This window comes from Lynx rufus, unplaced genomic scaffold (genome assembly GCF_022079265.1).
Source record: "Lynx rufus isolate CCGP_SWC_20201006 ecotype Redwood Valley unplaced genomic scaffold, mLynRuf1.p SCAF_16, whole genome shotgun sequence".
NCBI classification, from domain to species: domain Eukaryota; kingdom Metazoa; phylum Chordata; class Mammalia; order Carnivora; family Felidae; genus Lynx; species Lynx rufus.
Window position 1 is genome coordinate 53,981,675 of NW_025814830.1, and position 6,000 is coordinate 53,987,674.

Consider the following 6,000-nt stretch of genomic DNA (forward strand, 5'->3'; position numbering starts at 1 on the left):
GTGGCCGGGAGGCCGGGGTGTGAGCAGCCCGCCCGGCCCCGGCCCGGCCCGGCCCGCCGCACTCACCCGAGGCCCGGGCGGGGTCGCCCGGCGCTGCGGCTCCTCCCGGCCTGCGGCGGCGGCGGCGGCGACTGCAGCGGCCGAGGCAGGGACGCATCATGCGGCCGCGCTCATGGCCGGGCCGGAGCGGGCCCCGCGGCTCGGCTCGGGCACGTCCCGCCGGCCCGGTCTGAGGGAGGCAGCCGCCGAGCGGACACGAGAGCGCAGAGCCCTGCCTGGGGAGCCGGGCGGCGCGACCCCCGGAAGTGAACCCCGCGGGGTCAGCGGCGCCGCGCTTGCGCAGTTCCGGCCGCGCCGCTCGGGCCGCGGAGAGGGCGCGGGAGGCGATTGGTGGGGGCTTGGAAGCCGCGGTCGTCGTGGAGCCGAGAGGCCTAAGGGCTAACAGTTTTCTGCCGCAGGCAGCTCGCAGCCGAAAGCTCCTCTCGCCAAAATCAAAGGCTCCATCCAAAGGGACGTGCGGAAGGGAAAGGATGGGGGCTACGGGCCGCCGCACGGTCCAAGCCGCGCCGTCAGGCTGTCAAACTCGGTGGAGCGCTCTCGTCCCGGAGGCCGCGGAGGCGGCCCAGAGCCAGCTTTAGGTGTGGCTTGTACAGTGTGCGGAGCGAGAACTCAGAAAATGGGGAAATGGAGGAGCGGGGGTGGAAACGATTGGGCCGGAAAGCGCGTGGGGAGAAGGGGAAGCGCCCTGGACTGGGGGCTGCTGGGGTCCGCTGCGCCTCCGGACCCCGCTCTGAGCATCCCAGCGATTCCCTCCGGACGATAGGTCCTAAGTGCTTTGAAGGTAGACGCAGGCTTTATTTCTTTGACTTTCCTATAGTATTGGGGGCGACTTCCGCAGGGCTGGGAAGTAGGTGCTCAGTGTTTGTTCTTAAACTGGTAAGTGCTTGCTAAATCGTTGTAAGATTAATGACAGCCGTAATGACAGCCAAGGGATCTATCAGAATCTCCCTGTGTGCAAGCCACCTTCTCGCCATTTACCATTCTTGCTTCCAGAAGGTCACTCCGGCTAAACTTTTGGAAGTAAGGGTGGGGGATGCATTTAAAAGTTGGAACTTTTGTTACTGTATCTTGTACCTCTGTATTCAAAATGGGGCTGTGAATTTAGTTCACCCTCTCTGAGCCTCCCATTTCCTGCTGTCTTCGTTTTGGGATTTGTTTCCACAAGGGAGGAAAGTGAGTGAGGCCTTCAATCAGTGACCAATTCTTTTTGCATGGGCTGAAAGAAAGGATGATTGAATAACACCGTGACAGCAAGCGGGCCTGTGCTTGGGATATCTTTGTTATGAGCCGAGTTAAAAGAATAGGGCTTTAAAAAAAAGAAAATTTGCTTAACAGATGCGGAACTGGCTTGAACTTTCACCAGACAGAGTTGACTTTATGCCTCATATCTATGGACAAGAATCATTTGCATCGCCTCTGCAGCCTGTAAAGTCATCAATAACTTAAAGAAAGGAGAAGACCCCAAGGAACCAGATAACCCAGAAGGGTGTGCCAGACAATGTCTAGTGTTCATTGAAGACGCCTAATAATCTTTTTGGCCCATTTCAGAGTCTGTCGCAAAAAAGTGGAGGGTAGAGGGATCCCCACCCCATAATTCTTCTGATAGTCCCCAACTTGTTTATATTGCCTATGCTTTTAATCCTGGCGTATCTTGTGTATCATAACTTTGACGGTGCACCGCTTTCCTAAAGGAAATGGCGCGATAAAATAATCCATTAAAATATTTAACAGTATTTAGCAGCAGTTGGCAAAAACAACTGTTATCAAGGGTTTTGTTTTGTTTTGTTTTGTTTTTTAATCTCGACAGAATTGGCATGTTTTTTCAAAAGGTCTTCTGCGAGTCATTTCCCCTCTCCAAGCCTCAGGGTTTTTTTTTGTTTGTTTATCTCTAAAATAGGAGATTAGATTTGATTTCTAAGGTTTCTTCCTGTTTTAAGACTGTGGTTCAACACAGAGTGTTTGCCTCTCCCTGATTTCACTGAGGCCCTGGGAGCAGAAAACCTAATATTTCCCATTCCCCTTGTAGTGAGAGGAAACTTCCCACCTCCCGGGTCAGTTCTGTTTACCCTTCAGGAGCTAGGTTCCAGCTCACCACCTATCCCAGGAAGCAGCCCTTTTAAAGTAAAGGCTCTATTCAAACATATGGAAGGATGCTCAGCCTCATTTGCAGTCCAAAGAATGAATGCAAATCTGAAGTACAAGGAGATGGCACTTTTCACTTAGTAGGTTTGCAAAGATAAAGGTTCTCGGGAATGCTCTGTTGGCAAACAGCCCCGACTGATGCAATTGTAAATTGTTCATCTCTTTGCAGAGCAAGATAGCAATATGAGCCACAAAAATTTGACCCAGCAATTCCCCTCAGGAGTTTCTCCTACAGGTAGCCTTACCCCCGTGCACAAAGCTGTTTGCCCTGGAGTTCACACGGTAGCACGCTGTAGAAGCAAAAGACTGGCGGTGCCCTGTAAGCCTGTGAATATATTAGGTAAAATACATTGCAAAAAAAAAAAAAATACGTTGCGCACACAAAAGGGAACAGCGTGCTTTATAATTGTAAAAAGGAAATGAGGCGTGTTTTCACGAATTCAGATATCTGGTCTTCAAGCTATATCAGGTCTATTGTGTAAAACTGCGTGTTCTTGTGTAAGAAAGCAGAGTGGGGAGATACATACGTTTGTATATACTTAGGCTATCCCCGGACAGATACACAAGAAATGGGCATGTAATGTATTGATTTTTTTTTAAGTTTATTTATTTATTTGGAGAGAGAGAGAGAGAGAGCAGGGGAGGGGCAGAGAGAGGGAGAGAGAGGATCCCAAGCAGGCTCCGCGCTGTCAGCGCAGAGCCCTACTCGGGGCTCGAACTCACGCAGGGTGGGATCGTGACCTGAGCCGAAATCAAGAGTCGGACACTTAACCTACTGAAGCACCCAGGCACCCCTGTGACTTGTTAACTTTCTGGCCGTGTGTTTATTTTTAGAGACACAAAAATGTAATTGAACGAGTCAACACGCTCCAGCAGGTGGGGAGGCACCTCACAGAAGAGACTGTCCAAAACGTGAAAAAGTGCTTGTTTTCACTAGACGTCCGGGAAACGCAGACTGAAACCACAGGGAAATGTTTACACACCCACCAACATGGCCGGAATGAAAAAACACCGAGCCCTGGCGAGCACCTGGAATAACTCGGAGCCTCTATCCGCTGCTGGGGGGGGGTGCGGGGGGGAGGAACAGGTAATCGTTAAACTCCCTCCTACGGCACTTGGGAGTCTCTGCCGAAGCCGCACGTGCACGGACCTGTGTTCACCGGAAGACACCTGCTGGACGGTTCACAACCTAAATGTCCGTGACCGACAGAATGGATAAATGGTGCGTACCCATACAATGAACTACCGTACAAAATAGAGACCAGTCGCACAAACACGTGTTGGGTTAAAGAAGCAAGACCTGAGACGGTACGTGCTGCGTGGTTGCATCAATAAAAGGTTCGGACTCCCGGCAAAACTGGTCTTTGGTATGGGCACACGTGGGGGGGGCAAGGGTTACCCGCGAGGGGGGGGTGCCGGGCTACTAATAAAACTCGGTGTCTTGGTCCCGGTGCCAGCTGTGTGTTCCTCCAGCTCTTCCGCAAGTAGACAGCGGCAGAGAGAGAAAGAGGCGGGCACTTCCGGAGGTTGTACAGTGGAAAACCAGAGGTTCGTTCTGGAAGGGGGTTTGGGTTTTGCCTTATGTTTTCCCGCGGGTTCTGTGGTATCGAATGCAACAGCCAGAATTAGGGAAGCTAGAAAGCTGACCGTCCACAACGGTTGGGTATTGGACGAGGCCCCCGGAGTCTCAAGAGCCCTGAGTGGTATGTCCTGAGCTCCTCTGCTCGGGCCACCTCGCCCCCGGCTGTGGGTGGAGCCTGCTGGGGCCCCCGCTCGGTGGGGAAGGCGAATGGCCAGTGGATGGGTATGGAGGACCTACTGGGTGCCACACTCTGGGCTCGGGTCTCTGTCGCCTCGATGGCTCTCTCATGCCCTTTAGGGCTTCATCCTGTGGCACCTTCCTCCCTGGAACCCCATCTCAAACTTCCCCCTCCCTGCTTCGCTCCTTGTCACGTGTCCGCTAACGCCATACGTCGTTCACTTCCGGTGCGGTCCATCCCCTGCTGCAGAGCAAGCCTCACGAGAGGCGGGGAGCTCTGTTGCCCTTGTCCGCTAGTGCTTCCCAGCGCCCATCAACCAAGAAATCTACGTTGAACGAATGAGCGAGCACACCGTGCCTGGCCCCTTTCCTAGAGGCTCAGCGAGGTTAAGTGGCGGCTCAGGGTCACACAGCTAGGAGGGGGAGGGCCAGGAGTCAGACGCAGGTCTGTCCTCTTTCCTGCTGGCCTCCCCATAGACTCACCTCAGCCTCACAGCCCTCCGAAGTTGGTGTGATCCCTTTGCACAGCTGGGGAAACTGAGGCTCAGAGTTAAGTGATGGCCTAGCAGGGACAGCACAGCTAGCTTGCAGACCTCCTTCTGTCTGCCTGTGAAGATGCTGTTCCTTAGGCTGTACCACGCTCCCCTAAGCGGGGGGGGGGGGGGGGGGGGGGGCAGGCCGCACACTAGGACGGGGCTATATGGAGCCCTGCCACCTGCCTGCTCCTGCTGCCAGGGCCCAATCACCAACCCGCCTGGAAGCAAGGCCCCGCCCATCCTGCTCATCCTCTCTTTGTCCTGTTGGCTCATTCAACAAGCATTTAAGGATCTACTCCGTGCTTGGCACCTTGTCAGGTGTTGCAGACACGCGAGTGAGCAAAAGCAGACAAAGTCCCTGCCTGTTACAGAGCACATAGACTGAGCAAATACACAAGTGCACGATTACAAACAGGCGTGTTCCTATAAAGGCAGAGGACATGATGTGGTAAAAGGGTGCACCTGGGAAGCTGGCCTGCCCCCCCCCCCCGGGGAGGGGGGGCACGTGGTTTCCTTTCAGCTGTGATATGCGAAGGACACACGGGTATTTGATAAGCAAGGGGGTGTTGGGGGTGGAGGAAGAGGGTTCCAGGCAAAAGGGTAGGTGGGAGGCCTCAGTAGAGGGCAGCATCGATCCTCTGAAGCTCTGCAAGGGGCCAGTGTGGGGAGGACGGGGGTGGGGGGTAGGGGCACTGGGGGAGACCAGGCTGGAGAGCTTGGAAGGGCCAGGTCGTGCTAACAACCAGAAGGATTCTGGCCACATCTGAAGGGCAGTAGGAAGCCACTGGAGGAGACGGTCACATTTGTAGGGTTTTCTTTTTTTAATTTTTATTTTTTAGCGTTTATTTATTTTTGATACAGAGACAGAGCGTGAGTGGGGGAGGGGGCAGAGAGTTGAAGGGGACACAGTCCGAAGCAGGCTCCAGGCTCCCAGCTGTCAGCACAGAGCCGGCCGCGGGGCTGGAACTCACAAACCGCGAGATCACGACCTGAGCCGAAGTCGGACGCTCAACCGACTGAGCCCCCCGGGCGCCCCACATTTGTGGTTTTTACAGGTCACTCCACCTGCCCTGTGCAGAACAGACTGGAGAAGGGCAATGATGGAGGCAGGAAAATGTCAGCTCGTAAATGTCAGCGGAGCCATGGAATCAGAACCCTCCACGCTTTGCGGTCGGCGTAGCATCATCATTAATGGATGCCAAACCACTGGGTGAAAGTTCATTAGGAAAACAGGATATCTAAATAGCCTAAAAGTATCTTTCCCACAGATGACTAATTATTTACAAAGGGGAAACGAGAACCTTTACGGTAGGGAAACATGTCACCGTCCCAACCATGGGTCAAACGGCAGCAGCAGTGATGAGACAGACTGGTGTAGCCACCTCCTGATGCAACGACACACATCAGTGCCGCTGCTTGCTGCCGGTACGGTGTTCCCTGACGACAAAGGGGCAGTCGGAGACACCTAAACTGAGAGGTGTCCCATGAGACAACCGGCCTGCG

The 6,000-nt window shown here is 54.1% G+C and overlaps 1 protein-coding gene and 1 long non-coding RNA gene across 4 annotated transcripts in view; one reads left to right on the forward strand and one right to left on the reverse strand.

The window, feature by feature from the left end:
* Positions 1-377, reverse strand: part of ZDHHC7 (zinc finger DHHC-type palmitoyltransferase 7) — a 26,545-nt gene extending 26,168 nt beyond the window's left edge. For both annotated transcript variants that reach the window (XM_047078859.1, XM_047078857.1), the window contains exon 1: positions 67-377. The gene's annotated coding sequence lies outside the window, so the exon portion shown is untranslated. The remainder of the gene's footprint in view (positions 1-66) is intronic.
* LOC124511548 (uncharacterized) lies at positions 377-5,638 on the forward strand. 2 transcript variants are annotated; one of them, XR_006961925.1, is made up of 4 exons: positions 377-841; positions 2,372-2,542; positions 3,037-3,750; positions 5,553-5,638. It is a non-coding gene; the product is annotated as an uncharacterized LOC124511548 (long non-coding RNA). The 2 variants fall into 2 exon arrangements; XR_006961926.1 differs by lacking the exon at positions 5,553-5,638 and having other exon boundaries at positions 377-638; positions 3,037-3,559.
* The last annotated feature ends 362 nt before the right edge of the window (positions 5,639-6,000 follow it).